The following is a 20,351-nucleotide window of genomic DNA, read 5'->3' as shown; positions in this document are numbered from 1 at the left end:
GATGCAGCAATTCTGAATTATCAGCTCATGCAATAGAAGCTTACGCTTCAGATCAAGAGGTTCTACTCTTAAACTCTGCAAATAAGTTGCTTGGAAGTGTTATTATTCAGGGAGGAGTAGTATGAAGATAGAATTAAGGGGCTTTAAGTTCTACCAAAGGTAGGAACTGTAGATTTAATGTCAATCTACATCTACAGTTTCACTTAGGTCTGCCTATGATTTCAGTTCTACTGATTTAATAATGCATACTTTTAAAAAGGGAAAATGCCATTGACTTCAAAGGACCTTTGGCTCAGACCCTGTGTGAGAAACATTCTGAAAACTAAGTGCTATTATCTCAGCTGAAACATGCTGCATTCCACAGACTAATGTGGTATAAATTCACAGGATAGTATGGGCCTTCAGTCAGACCACGTTTCTTGAAAAGTTCTTGTTCCTTAAAGTTGCGTATAAGACTTTCACTGCACTAAGGTCAAGCCATCTTATTTCTAATATTTTAACATCCCTAGAGCTATTTTCAAATAATAAAAGTTTGCTTCGATTGTCCTTGTGGAATTACTTCTGAACTGTGAATCCTTATGAGTGTTCTCTGATTTCTATCTCAGCTCAGAAGTACTTCTTGCAATAATCCCTGACTTTTCAGGGACTCAGTTCAGAAGAAAATAGAAGAAAAGACTACTCAGGCTCTGCACCAAATAGAGAGAAGCTAATTCAAGTACCAGAAGCAAGACAGATACACAAAAGAGTGAAAATTAATCTGAGCAAAATTGTTAGATGGTTATATTGTTCTGGTACCCAAAGCAGTTCAGGCAATGGTGGCTCTACGCTTTATTGCAGCCTAAATCCTGGCTTGTTAGTTTGTGAGACCTGTCAAATAGAGAAAGTTCCTGCCAAGACCTATAGAAAGACATCCAAGACAGCACCAGGATGTTGCAGGTAGTAGACACAATCACTGTTAACACTGTAAATACTAAAATTGGGCAAATAACAGCAAGGCTATTATGTTTCTTGTGACATCCTGGTCTCAATGTGACCAGTCAAGATAAGAGCTTTATTACAAACCATATAATTTTCACACACACAGAAAGAAAATATTTCTGTCCTTGAGAGCTTACATTCAAAACGTGTGTAAGAAGAAAATCCTGTGAGCCATGCTGTTTTCAGATGCAGAATCCAATACAGAGACAGTAATTAATACTAAAGTTCAGCTCCAGTCTACCAAGTTGCAGTCTCGTGCACTAACCGCAATACTGGCCTTCTGCCTCCTTGTGCTTTTAAAAACTAAACAATAATACGAGCAACTTCTTAACGATTTTGTAACATTTTATAGAGTATTAAACTCCAATATCTTGAGCAAATCTCATCATAAATCATTGCACTACTTCTAATGCAATGTCAACTCACTGCAGCTCTTTTTACAAAAACATAGCTGTCTATGTGTCTCATTTAATGAAAACAGCAATATTCTCAACAGGAGCTATATTTCCCAAGCTTGTGTAGCATTTAATATTACAGATATTACTTAGAATTTGATATTGCCTATTGTAATGTCTCAGGTTAAGAGCAAGGTCTAGTAGTTAGTGACCACTTCTATTTGGAAGGTTTCTGTTGTCTTCTTTCATGATCTTATCATGATCAGTTTATTGCAGTTAAGTAATAATCTTCCTTTTGCAAAAGTATGAGTGGTAAGATTAACCAACAAGCTTTGCTCAAAACAAAGTCTGCTTACTTAACGGATATGGTACTGGTCAGGTAAGAAGGATTTTCAAGCAATGAATGGCTCATTCACATAGGGCATAATCTAGGGCTTCGTTATGGTCCTAGGTAGTAGGACCAGGAGGAAAGTTTTTTTCTTTCTGTTGAATGCAGCCAAAAGTCTCCTGTGGACTGTAGAAGAAAGTAGTGTTCATTTTTTATTTTTTTGAGGCTTTCCTAGATACGGCAAAAAATGCCAATCTATAATATGCATTTCATGGTGTTCCTTAGCACAAATATCAAATACATTTGTCTAAATACCCTTGTGTGTGTACCTAAGCCGATTTGAAGGGATTGGGAATTTACTGCAGCAATCCTTGAAACTGATACAATTTATAGTTTATATAATTTTACATTATTCAAATAGGTACGTTTGGGCAAACCACAAGACTATTAAGCAATTTTTTACATTTCCTCACCTGCCATTAACTAGATGGAAGATTTAAATCTCATGAATAAAGGATAGAAAATTGGACACAAAAAATGTAGCCAAGGGAAAAAACCTCCAGTATATCTCCTTTAAACTAGGGGCTGTATCATATGCAACTATGTTTAAAGGATGCTACAGCTTCAAAGTTATATACTAAGAATTGCAGAAATGTCAGAATTAACAGATAAAACTAGCTACAGCCCTCTCATTTGCACATTGTGACATAGTCATGCCCACTACCACAGAAAAGCATGAACAGAATCCAGGTTTCCAGGGTCCTAATCGAAGGAGTTACCAAAACAAAATGCTTTTGCTCTCCAGTGCCTCATAGGGCAAATGAAACAGGAATGCTGCAGAACAAAGAACAGGCAATATTATCTTTAGAGACTACGACAATGGCAACCAAAATAAGGGTTTGAAGACAAACTCTTTTTTCTCAATTTGAGAGCTGAAGTCACTGTTCCACCCCTTGACCCCATGTTCTCCCATCATATTTAGTGAGTTCTGGAAATTAATGACTAGAGAGTAAGAGACCCTAGCCTTCACCTGGGAACCAAATAATCTCCCTTCCCCTTGAGTAACTCGGTCCCTAAACTGGTAGCTCTTTTTTAGGATGGCTTTGTTTGGCCTAATGACTCCGAGCTGCTCAGTGAGAGGAGGTGTCCAAGATGCTTTCACACAGACTGTCCCCAGGTTGGTAACTTGGGCAAGCTCTTGCAAGGTGCACACCAAACCTCTCCCCTTAGCAGTGTTAGCACCCCAGCCTCTCTCATTTCCTACTGAGAAGTTCTCTGGCCTCAAGGGTACTACATCAAAGGAGGTCTCAATGGTTGCTGCCAGATGGATCATTCCCATTCCTCACTACAACTATTCACACATGACCCAGCAGGTGCTCCACCTATAACTGGATCACTGCAAACTTTTAGGGGAGAAATGTGTATGAGAGAAATGCCTAAAAGTTTTAGAACCCAAGAAAGTAAGGCAGTAGTAGCTAACAGTCTGCATTACTGCATTACTCTTTGCAACACAGATAGACTTAGTCCTGGATTTTAATATACAGTGTTAAAGATAGAACAATGAAATTAAATTAAAATCCTTCTTAATTTCTGTTCATATTCATGTATTTTAGTCTATTTTACCATTCTATCTGCTCTCTTTACTATATTTACCTTTCATATATGCATAGTGTGGGCGATGTAGAGCGGAGGGGAGTGTCATTTGTGTGTATAAAAGGTGAAAGAAAGTCAGAGATGCAAATATACAAATACATGTAGCATGTATAATGTCCATGTCACCTACATTTCTCTGAGTTTCATTAAAATTTAGAAGTAAGATCTCCTGAAGCCCTCTTGAAGCATACTAATTCCATTTAAAGTCTGTTACTGAAAGTCGAAATGTTAGAGGCTAATGCCTGACTCAGTTGCCATGTTTCCAGTTACAGCAAGAGGAAGAGAATATTAATTTACTCTTGGCAGTGTGTAAGTTCCTGGGGATCTTTTTAATCTTGTACAAATATCCTGCAATAAAAAGTTCCTGCTAACTTTATTACCAAAGGACAAAATAATTAAAGAGAAGGTCAATGGAAAAGATCTGCAAATCTTTGATGTTAAAACAGGTATCACCATTCCTCTGCATTGTGTTTTGTGTAGCTTAATTATAGAAACCTAATTTTAAAACATTTCCAAAAAATTTGGACCTATTTCTCCAGAGTAGATGAACATCTTCAGAACATACGTTATTTAGATAAAAGAAGTGCGGTATATGCTAGGCTTTTAATTTAAGAAAGACAGTTTAAGAAAGTGGCAATAAAACAGTGCAAACGATATACTTTAGTCTTGCCAAAAAGAAAAAAAAAGTTCCTTTGCACTTCCAAGGCTTTCAGTTTTCACCTCCAGAACTACTGTAATTCCCTGACGGAGACTAAGGGCAGGAAGAGAACAAGCTGGTTTATATTTACTGTTTCACTTTGGTTAGCTACAAACCTCGTCACTGCCCTGGGCCTGTGTCTGTTGTTTTCTTCATTAATTTAGGGTAGGCAATGGGGCCCACATTTTTAATGTGAGTGAAGAGGAAAGTGGAAGGACAGTGATTTGCCCAAGCCCAAACCGTGCATCTACAGCAGCAGCTGGAACTAGAGCTCAAAAAAACTCAGTGGACCAAACTGCACTGTCCTGCACAGTAGAAAAAAAAACAACAAAAAAAAAAACCCAAAAAAGCTTTGTCATTGAACAAGGATTATTGTGCATATCAGCTTGTCTTTATTAGTTTAAACGTGCATTTTATTGCTAGACTTCCAGGCACCATGCAGTGCAGGAAAATGACTGCGAATACCTCAGGTAAATTTGTTGTTAAGCTGCCTCTTGGAAAATTGCTCTTTCCTCCTGAAAAAAAAACCCAAACAACCAAACAACAAAAAACCCCCAAATGAATAGAAAAATCAAGTTATTAATAGCATGGGTTATGGCTGATGTGAGATGAAGAAATTGCATTTTCATTTAGATGTGGCCACCTCAAATTGCATTTGATCTGGCTTTGACACTTTAGCAACAAATCTGAATTATGTTATACCTAAAGCTTGTGAATCTACATATCTTTTTTGAGTTAACCATGAGGTAGATTGTTCCAAATCCTTATGATTATAATTCCAGTTAAAATTAAGGAATAATATTCATATAAATCCCATTGGACAGAGGAAAACAAGACATAAGAACAAGAGTATAGACATGCTGGGAAGTAGGGACACGCTCATGTTCCCGAAAGATAAGAGAATCCCTAAAGCTGTTGATTTTGTGTGAGAAAGGAAGAGAAAACATTGATAACTCTCAGAAATAAAAAATAAAGAGTAAATTCTAGTTTTTGGATTAAAACACTTGGCAAAGATGAAGACAAATAAAAAAATATAACATAAAAACGAGAGTGGTGAAAGCAGACTGACTTCTCGACGCAGTTATGAAAACAAAGTGTTACATATGTAACATCTTTTATTAAGTGTGCTGTCTCAGTTTGAGTCGCAAGTCTGTGGAAATTTATGCCTCAAAATAAAAGACTTCACAGCATATAACAAGGTAGTTGTTCTTTATTGATCTTTTTTGAAACACAGAATACCTAATAATACAGGGAAGTAAGGAAAAGTCTGATGTTTTCAAAAGCTAAGTAAGAGGAACACAGGTTAGCAGGGGCATTAGATGAAGTCCCCTGCTACTTCAAACAGCTACCCCGTAGATTCTTTGCCATTAAATTACCCAGCTCCAATTTAAAATAGGTGACATTGCTAGCTGCAAACAGCTACTTCTGTGGAAATAGTTGTTCAAAAATATAGGTGGTTAATGAGCCTTCCTTAAATTTTCAGCCTAAATGAATTTATTCGATTTATGCCAACACTGTCTCCTAGCTAAGAAGTTAAGATAGCCTAGGCAGCCTTCAACTTGTTGAACTAATCAAGATTCTCTAGTATGCCCTTCTTACACAGGTCCTTACCTTCCTCAGTCATACCAGTCCTCTGTTTCGGTGGGACTTGTCTTTCTGGTGCGGAGCTCTACGGAGTATTTCATATGCACTATACTCATACTTCCCTCTTTGTAATGAAAATGCATCCTGTGGTGCACCTCTGTTTATTTTGAATGCTGTGATCATACCCGTGTTTATGTCTCATTAGTGATGTGATTAAAGACCTAGACTTTCTAGTTGCTTCTAGTTGATAAAATCTTAGTATGTAGCATATATTCACTTTGTGTGGCTAAATTGTGTGGCTAAATTTCTTTACTCACATTCTCCAAATCAGCCATGTTTTTCTGTTTGATTTTCCTATCTGTCTTGATTGACGGGCCTTTCAGATTTGGATAATCCATGTTTGGGAATTAGCCATGTTTAAAACCAGATTGTCACTTAGAAGCTGAAAAACACAGGTGAAATAGTTACCTTGGTTTGCGTGGTACCAACTTGTAATGATTACTGAAGCCTACAAAACACTACATTGAGGTCATTGGTACACTTATAGGTGCACCAAGCTTTAAGGCACTTCAGTCCCTGTGTTAATAGGGATAATCACAGCAGAAGTCCAAGTCAACCATGCTTATAGATACAACTTATGTCTCTTAAACCAGTCACTTTTGGATAACATTCTGTAAAGTAAATGTTAAATGGATTCTTGATGAGACTCTCCAGAAATAATACTAGTTGACTTCTCTTTTGGGGCTAAAACATGAATGTTTTGGTGGGTTTTTTTGTGAAATACAGATATATGTAAAGTAGATGATCTTATATGAGCTGTTGCCATATGGTCCCTTTACAGTCAATGGAAAATGTATGTGTGTTTATACACACACACACACACACACACACACACACACATATATGCTTATTGGATGCAATTGATCTTATCCTATGATACGTTCATAAAGTAGGTAAATGTACCTAAAGTACATAAAGGAACTGTTCTTTGTAGATTTCTATTCCTCACATAGGCTTTAAAAATATTAAGTGACTACAGTGCATGTGTCTGAAATCACTAGAGATAATCTTAGCCGATGTTTCATTTGGATCAATGGCATCACTTTACGTGCACTGGAAATGGGCTTTAATTTTCTCTATTTTGGTCAAACTGGAAGTTTTCCTTCTTTGAAAAGTAGACTTATTTTGCATTTTTTTGACTGGGAAAATGATCAAAATATAGACCTCTCTAACAAAACTCAATCTGATGATGAAATAATCAGGTTTTAGAGCATGTCTGGATTCTTGGTATATCTACTAAAATCCAAAATCTGTGGTAATTTCTCCATTTGCATCATGTGGAAATTGAGCATGACTTGGAAAAACTACAGATTTAATTATAATCCTGGGAAAGGCTGTTTAAACCAAACACCGTTCCCCAGGTGCAGCAATTCTCTTATTTTTACATTCTATTTTCTATCATTCATGTATGTAATAGAATTCTTATGTGTAATAGAATGATCTTTATTTTTTCCTGCAGAAAAGAAGTGCATGCTAAAACATTTGTTATTCTTAATAGTAACATTTGTAAGGATTTGTTAGGGACAAACTTTCTTGTTTTCTTTAGAAGGTTTCATTCAGCCAGGTAAGATTTTTTAGCTCTGACCTTTATCTCTGCTTTAGCTGCCCTTTTAAATATCTTGAGCCTAGTGCCTTGATGCTAAAGGCTTAGACTAAGCGTGTCTTTTGTTTAATATTTTATGTTTAGTCATTATAAAAACTTAAGGAAGATTCGATATGATTGTAATAGTTGCAATATTCCATCTTTGCTGCCTTTTCCTAAATTCTGAAGGTTTCACACCCATGTTATTGCTGAGATCCTGCTGAGAAGTGATGAAGACCTCAGTAACAGATATCAACTCACTGTCAGACACAATAAGACAGAATTTCCCAGCCAGAAATGGCAGAAAGTGATACACAGGAATTCCGCTTTATGAGAACTATTTTTTCAATGAGAAATCTTGGAAGACGCGTAAATGTGGACTGAGTTGACTGCAGATGGACACCTTTACTTATCGGCAATTTCACAGCGGTTATGAAAACTGATTCATGACTTCCTCTGCTCACACGCAATGCTTGAGTCATGCTTGGGTTCATCATCCTTTGCCAACTCTTCTTCAACCAGCATCAACCAGCACCTGATCGGTGCTTTACTCCAGAGTGATTTTCACCATAATGAACCACAGGTGATGAGAGATTTTGGAAAGCCCCCTGTCACCTGCTGGTTTATGTGTCCTTTCCTTTGCCTTATAGCTACATAGGAATGCTGAGCTGGACTTCACGGCACGTTGCAGGACCTAGAGGAGACACATATTCCATCGATATGGATTAAAATCACAAACATACATTATACTTGGAAGCACTCTTAGAGAAAACAGCAATGTCTCATACTTACTAGCTGTTCAATGAGATTCAGGAAAGTAGTAATGGATTTTTCCCCTCTGTCTATTGATAGGAAATAATCCATTGGTGCAAATAAGGTGATTTCATAAAGGTGGTTTTATACCCAAATTTTGTCATAGACCTAAAATGAAACAGATTCAGAATATTAGTTCAATTAGATGCAGTAATAGTATCTCTTTGGTTAGTTTCTCTGTCAGCTTTTTCAGGATCAGGCACTCTGAAAAATGTTCTATTATGCGTCAGCACAGCTTTTCTATTCACTTTGCCCTTTCTTATAAAAAACCTACATATTGTTGCATTGCTTTCCTCTGGGGTTAGAACAGAATGGTTTCACTACTTCCTAGAGAATAACTACTTAGTTATTTTAAGGACGTTCTAAGTATGATAAAATATAATTTTTCCACTGAGATAAAAAAGAACTGATTAGTTTTGCACTAATTCCAATAGTTATATTTACTGCAGCATTGGCAAAGCACTGAAACAAGGTGAACAGGCTCTTAATTAACACGTTATTGTTATTGTCTTAACAATAGTTAAGACAGCCACAAGCAGTCTTAACTGTCGTTCTACAGCTGATCATACAGACTTGCTTTGGTTTTATACAAGCCCAGGCAGCAAAATCAGACAGAGATGACTAAAGGCATGTACAGATTTGACCATCCTATTTGCAAAGAAATATACTGAGAAGAAAGGAGAAATATTTTCAGTCACTCCAGTGACAGAATAACCTGGACATCGTATATCCTCAGTGAGCCCCAATGAGCTTCCTGTCAGTCTAAAGCAAAGGTACATTAGACGTTTACTATCTTTACCAACAGATATCTCATTGAAACATGTGAAGAGGATAGTATTTATCTTTTTTTCAGAACATAAATAAATATTCGATGTTTAATGCAGTGCTACTCTAAACGGGGAAATGTTGGTCCACTGAGTACAAAGGACAACTTTTTGCCAGCAGGTTTTTTAAGCCTACAGTTTTGCTATCTGTCTAAGTTTGTTTTATATTAAAGCAATGGGACTAAATACCTAATGAGGAACACCTTGCCAAGAGTAACCGGACTGAAGCAAGCACCCATTCTAAGTGTATCGTTGGCTGCGTATTCCACAATGTCTAAGCCAGGATTCATGGCAACTGATTTTAGCTATCCAAAAATGAAGTGTCTAGTCAACATTAGAGAAAGTTAATCAACAGAGAGAAGCAAATACAAGGGCATTTCGTTTAATTTTAAAATAGGTGGAATGAGTGACTGGCTCATGAGAGACTTTCTGTAGGATGTCTCACCTCTGATTATGGAAAGATTCTGAATGCCCAGCTTGGACTGGAAGCTTAACTGTGAGATGGTTAAAGTCGCCTGGCCGAGCATCGCCTTTTAGCCTTTAATAACCCCTTTGGCACTAAAATTTCTGACCAGTGAGTGAAAGCCCTTATGTCCCGTAATCATCATGTCCAGTTGTTTAATGTCTTTATTAACAGTGTATTTTTATTTTATTGAACATTCTGAAAGATAAAAAGAAAAACATCACAGTAAGAGTCAAGTTCTTTTTAATGAAAGCTTGAAATTCTCGTGGTCAGAGACATCTAAAATTTGCATATATGATTCTCTCATCTTATCTGCATATAGGAGGAGAAGGAAGAGAAAAATCACATAGTCATATTTTCATCTGCAGTATCTATGTGCAGCAATATGTGGCACCCAACACATCGTGTTATGTAATAGAACTAAACCAGGAACAAGGTTCCTGCTGATTTTGTTCTATGAAAGAATACTTCAAACAACGTGCAGCTTTGAAACAGTTGGTTGCTCAAGTCACGACTCAGTGGAGCCTGAGCATCTGCAAGGAGTCACATATATCTATAGCGGCTGACTCACTTCCAGTTTTATACAGAGATACGTGCGTCACATCTTTGATTAATGGTGCCGGTGGTGAGAAAGATAGTATCCGGGAGAAACTCTGAGGAGGTTACTGCAGTCATACTCATTTGTCAGGCAGAGTCTGGTGACGTCCATAATTGTTATAATTGCTTTAAATTTTACTGACTTGAAATACCTTGGGAGGAAAATTGTACGAAGTTCTAAGATGCAAAGGGAAGAATCTGAGATTTCAGTCTAAGTTGAGGATTTTTCGGTATTTGATAAAATTATTATTTTCTCAGTTCTGTAGAAGTGCCAAGCACAGTATTTCCTAACAAAGAAACACAGGCTCAAGGATCAGTTGAGCAAGTGAGCTGCTTCCTGCCTGAAGTAAACTGCTTGCAGATGTTCTTATACAAGAAGCAAGACTGTTTAACAAAGAAGACATTCTGCATGGCATTTTCTATTTTGGAAAAGTATCTGTATAACCTCGAGTAGATTTTTCAGTATTTTTCTCAGCTGAACCCATTTTCCACTATCTAGCATCACCAGGGTTTTTCTTCCGGATATCGATACAACGCTGAATACCTGTTTGGTATTTTCCATTCAGCAGCTGATAGCTAGGAACACAAAAAGGCTTCTCAATCAGCCCCTACTCCGGAGTGAGAGGGATGGGCAGAGGCATCTTGGCAGTAGGACCGCATGTGGATTTTCAGTCATTACAAAGGTGAGTCCGTGGCCATATGCCAGAAGATTCCTGCTGTTTGAAATATGAGAGATTCCCTGCCAGGCAGCTGCCTGCATGACGCTGTGCCTGCCGATGGCAGGTGCAAATCAGTGATAGATGGAAGGCAGTGAATGGGCTCCTCTGTCTCCTCCTTAATCAAGTTTGGGGATCTGCACACTGAACAACATTACTTAGAAAAGATTTTTTCTTAATTCAGTTATTTAAAAATATATCCAATTATCTCATGGCAGGATGTATTTCTCAAAACAAACATTAAAGCTGAAATTAAGGCTAGCAAATCTTATTAGTTCTTTTGTTCAGAAGTCTAGGCATGGAAATGAAGAAAAAATGTGTCAGAACATCTTACAGACTTTGATCGCTGGCATCTACTAGCTTATGGAGCAAAATTGTGTACAGTTAGAATTTAATGCCTAGAGTTCTCTTGTAATTGCACTAATTTTAATAGCAAATCATTGTTTCACGTGAATGTGATCCAGATCCTACAATGTGAAGCACTAGATGGGCAAATTGCATACTGCTTTGAAAAACTTTGGTTGCAGTAAATAGAGGGCAATTAATCTGTGTAAAATTTTGAATATTCAACATTGGTCACATAATTAGAGAGCAAGCAAAGCACAAGAAAAAAATAACGTTACTTGTAGTATTTCCACTGGGGATATATTTTAAACAACACTCTAATACCGAATAGACCACATCATCTGTCCTGGCTCATTGACTTAAATGTTAGTGCTGCTTCTCATGTGCAATGGAGCAGGAAATCAGACAGTAAACACTGGAAGAATTATCAACAATCTTAGGCAGTACCTAATGCTAACTGAATAAATAAAGATTTTGTAAATATAATGTGCTCTTCAGAAGTGCACTTGGGGAAAATGAGGGGAGCAGCCTGAAGGAGGAGAAAGAGGATGGCAGCAGAATTGTGCATGTTCTGTTTGCTGGAATAAACAGTCTCGTTTGTGTGCAAATGAGGAATGAATGAAAAGAATTGGTTTTTAAGAAACATTATTGAAAGGTTATGTGCAAAAAAAAAAAAAAAATTTGTTAGTTTTCAATGAGAAGCTTTCAGATTAACTCTTCTGGCTCAAAAAACCCCAACCTTTAAAACATTCTATTCTTTTGCTTCTGGTCTTGATATGTAGTTCTAAGGATAACTCCTCAGAAATTTGATCTATCATCACCTCTAAATGCCAGTGACATTTTTATCGTCCTGTTGTTTAGCAAGAGTGCATGAGGGGAATGGGAAGAATAACAACTGATTGATATTGCAGGTATTTGATTTTAATGATATTCAGAACACTAAATTATATTCATGCAAATAATTAAATGTAAAAATCTGCAATGGAGACAAACCTATCCCCCTGCTACTTCCTCACCTCGTCTGTGCAGAGCCAAAGCCTATTTTAAGTGCAGTCTGTTTCCTTACATTTTTAGAAGAAACATATTCGGTACTTAGGATGAAAGCTATCTTATCTACACTTCTAAGATGAAAATTTTCAATGTGTTAGTATCCTTAATGAATATATATTAAAAGATGCATCCTATTCAACACGCCAACATAAAATTAACTTGCCACAATCCACATCAGTTTGTAGAGTAAAAACTCAGAAAAACAACAGACTTTTTGATAAAGGAAAACAATTCAAAATTGATTCTTTGGAGGTGTGTGATTAAACTACCCTCTGTATTCTTTCCATTCCCAAGATGAAGATATTGTTCTCACAGATCTTATGACCTGAAAAATCATATTTTTGAGTTAATGCCTGAGTCCACCAATACTGAAATGTAATATAATAATGAGGTCCCTAGTGCAATTAAATTTTATGAAGCTCAGACATGGTCAGGGGGCTCATATATTAAAAAAGAAAGGTCAGTGACATTCTCTTCTTTAAAAGTTAAGTAGCTATTAAATTGACTTAAAATTGGAAGAATACTATTTATTCAAGATAATTCTCCAGTAATCCATAGGCATTTTTTCTTTTCCCTTCCAGTGGAGAGGCCATTTTTGTGCATCCTCTTCTGGTCTATGCAGGCGAGCAGTGTAGAGACACACTGACCAGACCGTCCCGTCTCTTGCCCGCAGTCCAGGCTGACTCTGGTGACCACCACCGTGTATCCAAATGGTGCAACGTGAAGTGCTTCTTCTGCACAATCTTCTTCTTACGCCCAATTACTTGCAGCCTAATCTAGAGGTGCTGTCTGCACATCAATTTTTGGTGTCAGCAGCGCCTCACAGCAGCAAGCCATGAGTGAATCCTGCAGGCTACTGCGGGGCAGACTGCTTCTCAGGGTTTGTTTCTTTTCAGGCTCTTAACATGTAGCACGCGCGAGGTAGTTACCCCGGAACACGTGATATGAATATACGCAGGGAAAATCCCTACAGAGTAGGCGGTATATCCTAAGTACACGGTCTAGTTAGACTCATTATGTATTGCCCATATGAGTGGCCACATAAGCCATGACTTTGCATGGTATCCAGTCAGATCTCTGACTAAGATAAATCACTCTGAAGTTTACACATCAGGCTTTGTCTTGTCAGAACAAACTTGGGCCTTTTCATTTGCAGTGTCCTTCATAATCTTGTCGTCTCATTTCTCTTTTTCTGTCTGTGGCTCTTCTCACCATATTTCTAAACACTGTGAAAAGAAGAAGGAGATATTAGTTAGACCATCAGCTGTATTACTGTTACTCTCTTTAATATATGTCTTTAATGTAGTTCTTTTTTGAGATTATTGACTTTAAATATTAGAATGTAAACATGTATTCTCAAGGTTTGAGAAAAACAATCCTCTGACTTAAAATCATGGCACAGACCATGCGATGAATTTACAGCTTTTAGATTTACTTAAGGAAATACATTGCTACGAACAGAACAGATACTAAAAATGTGCTGTACGGAAGATGACAGAGGGATAGCTCTGCTATTACATACTTAAAGCATCAACAGAGTAGTGAGATGCACAAGCTGATCATGTTAATAAGCAAAATAGTGACATTTTATGAGCAAGCAGAAAATTAACAAGTGTGTTTGAACTAACAAATAGCAGTTGTATTATCTGGAACAAAGACCAATCTGGAAGTCCTAGTCAATGCCTATGACTGACTTAGGCACCTAAATATCTCCTAAAATAACAAACCTGAATCTAAAGGGTCTACTTTCTGGGATGAAAAAGAAGCTTGTTTAAAGGGCATTTCAAAGCCCAACTCTTGGTGCTTTGAATGTTCCTCTGGAGAACAGTTTTTTTCTTTTTCTTCCAGGTATTAAAAGAGGAGTCCTACTGCTGCTAATGCATGATACATTTTGAAGAAAAAATTCATTTCAATCACATTTTTAACAGTCTGTGATTAATCTGTTGAGTGCCTCTAAAATATTTTACCTCGTATTATGTAACAAGAGGACTCTCTAAAACAAAATAATTGTAAGGTATTACAACAACTAAAGTACTCTAAGAATCACCTGTAAGTAAAGTAAGACACAAGGTCATATTGCTCAAATAATCTAATTACGTTTAAAAATTATTGCAACTAGAATATTCAATACACAGAATGAAACACTGTCACTGGTTAGTGTTACTGCCTTTTCATGCGATGGTAGTAAGCAGTCTGACTATTAAGCTGAAATAAATTTGAAGTTTTTTATTTGCCTCTGATATTTAAAAATGATGCCTTGTTCATTCATTCATTGATGAAATTCGGAAAGGTTAAATTATACTTTAAAATCAAATCAAAGAGAAAAATCTAAATATCCATGGGGTTATCCTGGGTTACTGATTGTGTTGTCTGTAGGTACAGACAATACTATACAGGCTTTTCCGATAGCTCACTGGGGCTACTGGTTGAACCCAAACTAAAAGTAAATTTTTTTTTTTTTATATGCATCTTTATAATATATGAAGACTCCATAAATGTGCCCCCAGTTTTCTAGGTTTTCCCTTAAAATTATCAGGCTTTCAAATCTGGTAGACTCAGTAACAAAGATTTGAGTTCATAATGGAAAAAGCGAGCTCCAAAATCCCTCAGAAGTATTTTAGTGTATCGTGAAAAAGAAGTTGAATTTTTTATTTTCTAAGACAGGTTTAAAGAAGGCTTCTATCATTATTCTCAGTGGGAGTAAACTCTAACTGGTACCTGCAAGCTGGGTGTCCCTGGCCAAATGTTGACAGAATAGTGGAATAAACCTTTCTTTTACCAGTCTCTGTTAAATGTGTGGATTTTTCCTATGTCTGAAACACAGGGATGTATTTATTGTGGATCTCAAAGGCGGTGTTATTTAATAACAAATGACTGCTTGTGAGAAGGAAATAGAAAGAAGGGCTAATTCTGGCAGAGGTAACAGATACAAAATTGTAGGAGAGAATCACTACTGTAAGGAAGACTGTTCCCCAACCGGAGTGGTTGTGAAATATGACAAGGGAAGGAAGAGAAAAGTGACTTCAAACATCAAAGATAAAAATGACACTTCTTTCAATAGATAGCTCCATCCGCATGATGTTGAAGCCCAGATCACTGACTACTCCACTGATTCAAATCAATTGACTAACTCAAATCAGTCAGTCGAGGCACTATCCCAGAATTTCTTTCTGGAAGGCAAAGATAAGCAGACATAATATTAAAGACGATATCTACTGCAGTGCTTCACGGGATGATGAGGACCTTATTAGAGAAGTTAGAAGGGAAACTGTATTGCTGAAACAAGAGAATTGCCCTATTTACACTTATCTAAGTGTTTCAATCAGTCAGTCTTCTAAAAAGATAAAACTACAAGACTTCAAGTGTAAAGTACCTAGAGTAAAACTGCCAGAATAAGAGAATCTGTGCTTACCCTTGACATAAATATATGAACGTGTTTTGTGTGAGTCCTCGGTGAAAGGACAGACTTGGTAGCGGAGTTCCAGCGCATGCAATTAGTCATAAATATCATCTCGAGGATTATTCTAAGCACTCAACCACAAGCCTGTCAAGAGTTCCTCTAAAAGCTATCCAACCCGATTGACATACTTGGATTGTTGTTCATTTTCTATGAGCAACAGCATGAAAGTACCTAAAATGTACCATTTAACAAGTTTCAGAGGTTTAAAAAGAAAAGTAGCATAAATAAAAAGTAATGAAAAGTACTACCAGTACTACCAGTACCAGAAGGAGAGGGTTTATATCCTTCTTAACCAAAACAAGGTCTTTCTCATGCAAAATAAAGTCCAGTATTCTCAACATTTCATGAAGCAGAGTGAGCTCTACTGACAGTAGAATGAAAGGATGATGAAATGTAAGGCTAAACAAAAAGCCATAAAAACCTTCTACATTATGTGCATGAATGTTATAAAATTTGCAAAACGGGCTTGTTAAAAAAAGAAGGGTAAATTTGAAGAACACTAGGGTAGAAAAAATAGATAAAATAGTAAATAAAGCTAAATAACTGAACGGGAATATGGGAATGTGGTGTTAGAGGTAGCTGAATCCTGTGGATTGTAGGATCCTGACCTGACCCCAGCCTCTCCAGAAGGTGGCACTCAGAGATCTTGTCCTATTTGCCCCCTAACCCGGCCTGAAGTTCACTAGCGGGTCACAAAAAGTCTCAGAATAAGCACACACATAGATAGAGGATAGTTAGACATAGCATTTAATAAGAATATAGGATCAACAGCAATGATTATGCACAGGGCTCAGCAAGACAAATGTACCATCATGAAATTTTCTCCTCTCCAACAAAAAATTATCATTCTACTTATTATGGATTTATGGATCCTACAGTAAATCCTGTACCTTTTTACACTAAAACCCCCCTGAGTCTGCAGAGCATTCTGGAGAGAGGGTTTCTTTCTTTGACCTAACTTTTTTTTTATTATTTTTTTTTTTTTAAAAACAGGGATCGTGGCCTGTTCCTTCTCTTTTGGTGCTGATTTGGTCTGCTGCCTGCTCAGGTTACTTGAGCTTCTTGGCCTGTCACTGTTCCTCTGGTCATCACACAGTCTCCGCAGTTAATTTGATTAGCTTTTAATAAGATAAACTAATGCATAAGACTGTAAAAATATCCCCAAGGTCACAAGTCTACTCTTTTTCTATCACTAGCAACAGCATCAGATAATTTTCTCCACAAACTCTTTAAGCTCCATCTTAAAAGGAAGGCTTTTTCAGTTATTGCAGTGATTGTAAAGTTCTTTCAAACCCCTGATGTTTTGACTTTAGAAATTTTTTTCTGATTTCCATCTTAGCTGTAATATCAGCTTGTCTGCCCCCATTTGTTTTTCTGCCAACATCGACCATTAGATTAAATTGTTTTCTTTCCCTGATCTGCACTTTCCTCATAGAAACAGTGATGATAGCCCATTGCAGCCTTCTATTTACTGACCTAAAATAATCCAAGTTCTATTAGTCTCTCCTCATAAGAAACACTTTACATTCTCCTGATCAGATTTTAAGTCTTCATGTTTAAACAAAAGGAATAGAAATTACACTGATTCCCCCAAACACACAATTAGGCTGAAAGAGCCTAATGGTAGTGTCTCCATCCTAATGAAATAATAATATAGAGCTTCTTCAGCATTTTGACTTTATAAGATATTTGGATTATTTGGATGTCTTAGCTATTTTGTAGAGAGTTATAAATAATAATGTTTCTGTGATATAATTTAACTTGACAACTTTAATGAAAAGGGAGATGATGGGTTCATAGGGCTCTTTGTTAAGCAGCTTTCGTATAAATAACACTGAAATTAATCATTTTTGAGCATTGCCGTATGGATCAGTTGCATCTTAATACAGTGGGATAATTAACAATAACGAAATACATTTTGTAAGATACTTTATCTCTAATTAGCTAATCAAGATGGTATTGGAGCCTGACTTACATGGACACTTCACAAATAAGTACTGACCTGTAAAAACATCTACTACACTTTGATTGCCATCTCAACATCAGTTTGAAAAATTACAGTCAAAGGTAAGGCTTTAATGGAAATCTGAAATTAAGGAAACATGAATTAGTCTAGAAACTTAGAATAGGAGACATCAGGCAAAAGCCTAGCTGATTTTAAGCTGGAGTTTGGCACCTTAATGCTGACAGGCTATGACATGGGTGCACACAACACCAGCGGACTTGATGCCATCACATCAGCTAGACTCCGCATCTCAAAGTAAAGAGTCAGCTTTCATCCATCGCTGTGAGAGACCAGCTGCTCTAAGCCGTGGTGGGAAGGAGAGCATGCCAGAAGCCTGTGTGGCAGCAAAGGCTGAGGTCTGAGTGGTGCCTGTCTCCTCTTGGCTGTCTCGGGGTACGGTGCCTTCTCATTCAAATGCACATCTTCTGGATTGGTGTGAACGCTGTGCCAACCTATAAAATACTGACACATTGGCCCCCTCCTGCTTTAGCTCTGTGCTGGGCAGAGGTATCCAAGGGTAGTCATTTCAGAAACTTAAATACCATTTTTAATAAGATCGAGTAACAAATTGTTGCAATTCTGGTGACAACTTGCACGCTGTCCAAAGTGAAACATGCAGGAGGCAGAGTGCACATAGATGCAGCGTACCCATAGAAAAGGCAAAGGTTGAGAGCATCCCACTCCCCCCGTCCCTCAGGAGAGAGGTGTGCCTCTAGCAGAGCAGCAGGAGAAACGGCAGATGCAACCCAAGGTTAGGCTGGCCCAAAAGTTATTTCTCCAGTGGGTTCTACCACATCAGTTCTACCACAGCAGAAACCTGGAAAGGCAGTTATAGTTATGTGCCTGGACCAGCGCCAGCAACACAGCAGCACAATGAAAGAAGAGTCATTGGGTTTTGTGTCTGCCATCCTACATGAGCATCGTTTCACAAATACTGCTGGAGTCAAAAGGCATGGCTGATAAGCACATGATCTGTGATAAGCACAAGGGAAAACTGCAGGCATAGCAACCAAGAGCCAGAGTGACTGAGATGTCAGTAAGAAAACTGGAGACCTTGATGTTGTAGTAGTATGGAGTTTACAAAACCGGTCTCGTACCTAACAGATGGCATTTTCTGACAGGTATGCTACCTGGCAGGGCCTTGCTGCAAACATCTGCATACCGTGGAGCTGTGGAGACACAAAGGCAGGACAAAATCTCTGCTTATACATGATTTAAATTAGCACACATGCACCAAGTGGCTTTAGCCACTCTCAGGTTCTCTGATGCTTTTTTCAGCATGACCCCACGCGCTGTGTGTACAGTGTAGGAAAAGCCTCTGCGCTGTACGTCTGCCCCCCTGCAGACACGTGAATGCTATCTGCTGAGCTGGGTTTTACAAACTCACATGTGAAGTGCTGCATCCTGATTATCTGATTCTGCTGGAAGCTTTCCAGATTGCTTTCCTAATCCCTCTCGTAACATCGGTGTTACGTCAGTGTTACCACTGGCATGCTGCATTTGTGCACAGAGGCGGGACTCCAATATGTAAATAGCGTAGAGGGGAAATATTGGAAAGGAGCAGAATGCCCTTTTTTCTATCAATGCTAGTTAAATACCCACTCCAGGCTCAAGTAGAAAAATTAATCACAGTGTATAGATTTTCCTCATTCCCCTCTCCTTCAGTGCAATCCTCTCAGAGAACAGATAAAAGGAATGTCCAAGTAAATGTGAAGTTACATAGATTTCATGGTCTCTGTGTCTTGTTGACAGCTGGGAAACCTCTCTGTAGGCTTTCAAATTTATTCATACTTTACTATTTACTACTAGATAGAGAAAAAAAGTTTAAAAAGCATGCTAGCATGTTTCCCTGTAAAATAGGTGGTACACATGCAATAAACCTTTTATAAGATCAGTTGACACTTTTCAGGACTTACAGGTTGACTTTAGAAGATAAGTGATCTTCAAATCTGGTTTTATTCTAACTTTCAAACAACTCATTACATAGAAAGGCTCATTTGATCAGTAAGTTAAATATGCATGACTCCTACTTTCCCTCAGGGCATGGGATTTGATAGTCAGAAATAACGTCTCTTAGTGAGAACCATTTTTCAAGTAACTGTTCTGTGAACACAATTCTGTTTTGAGAGATGATTAAAAAGGTACAATTCTATGCATCTTGGGGGATAAGAGACCACAGGAGCCAAAAATCAACATAGTTTGAATAAGTACTCTAGTTCTTCATAAATTATAAGGTTGCTGAGATTTGGGAATTTGGAATTGAATTTGTCTTCTAACAGCTAGAGAATCCTAATTCTGCAACTGGATGAAACACAGACAATGCTCCAAAGATCTGAAGAGCCTTCCAACCTCATACTTCCACCTGGGTTTCTCATGACCTTTTACCCAACCGGTCTACTACTAGCTATGAGTTAAACAGAGGGATACAAACCCCACTCAGGCACACTAAATGAATTAAATTCTAGCAATATTTAAGTAAAAGAGTTTTCTCCACTGCCTACATTGCAATCCTATTATTTCTATTTTCTAATACTGTATCTTCCAGGTATTTTTCAGGTTATGTTTGCCTAGGTGCATATCAGGCAAACCATTCCTCACCAAAAAGGAATGTCAGCAAGGTCTCCAGCTAACACAATCCTTTTCTCATGGTAATTCTTAGTGAGAAATGGGATTTCTGTCACTTGGCTTGCTCTTCTCCCACAGTTTCTAAAATGGCAGCATGAGCAACTCTTGTTTTCTTCCCCACTTCTATGTTTTTCAGAGCAACATAAAGTTGGTACAATCGGCTTTTTATTGTTGCA

At 37.7% G+C, this 20,351-nt stretch overlaps 1 long non-coding RNA gene across 1 annotated transcript in view; it reads left to right on the top strand.

Annotated features, from left to right (window-relative positions):
* Window positions 1-9,919: 9,919 nt before the first annotated feature.
* Window positions 9,920-20,351, top strand: part of LOC141739755 (uncharacterized) — a 28,574-nt gene continuing 18,142 nt past the window's right edge. The window contains exon 1 of the long non-coding RNA XR_012585786.1: window positions 9,920-10,657. This is a non-coding gene — a long non-coding RNA (uncharacterized LOC141739755). The remainder of the gene's footprint in view (window positions 10,658-20,351) is intronic.

Source organism: Larus michahellis, chromosome 2 (assembly GCF_964199755.1).
Source record: "Larus michahellis chromosome 2, bLarMic1.1, whole genome shotgun sequence".
NCBI classification, from domain to species: domain Eukaryota; kingdom Metazoa; phylum Chordata; class Aves; order Charadriiformes; family Laridae; genus Larus; species Larus michahellis.
This window is presented reverse-complemented; position numbering and strand designations above follow the sequence as displayed.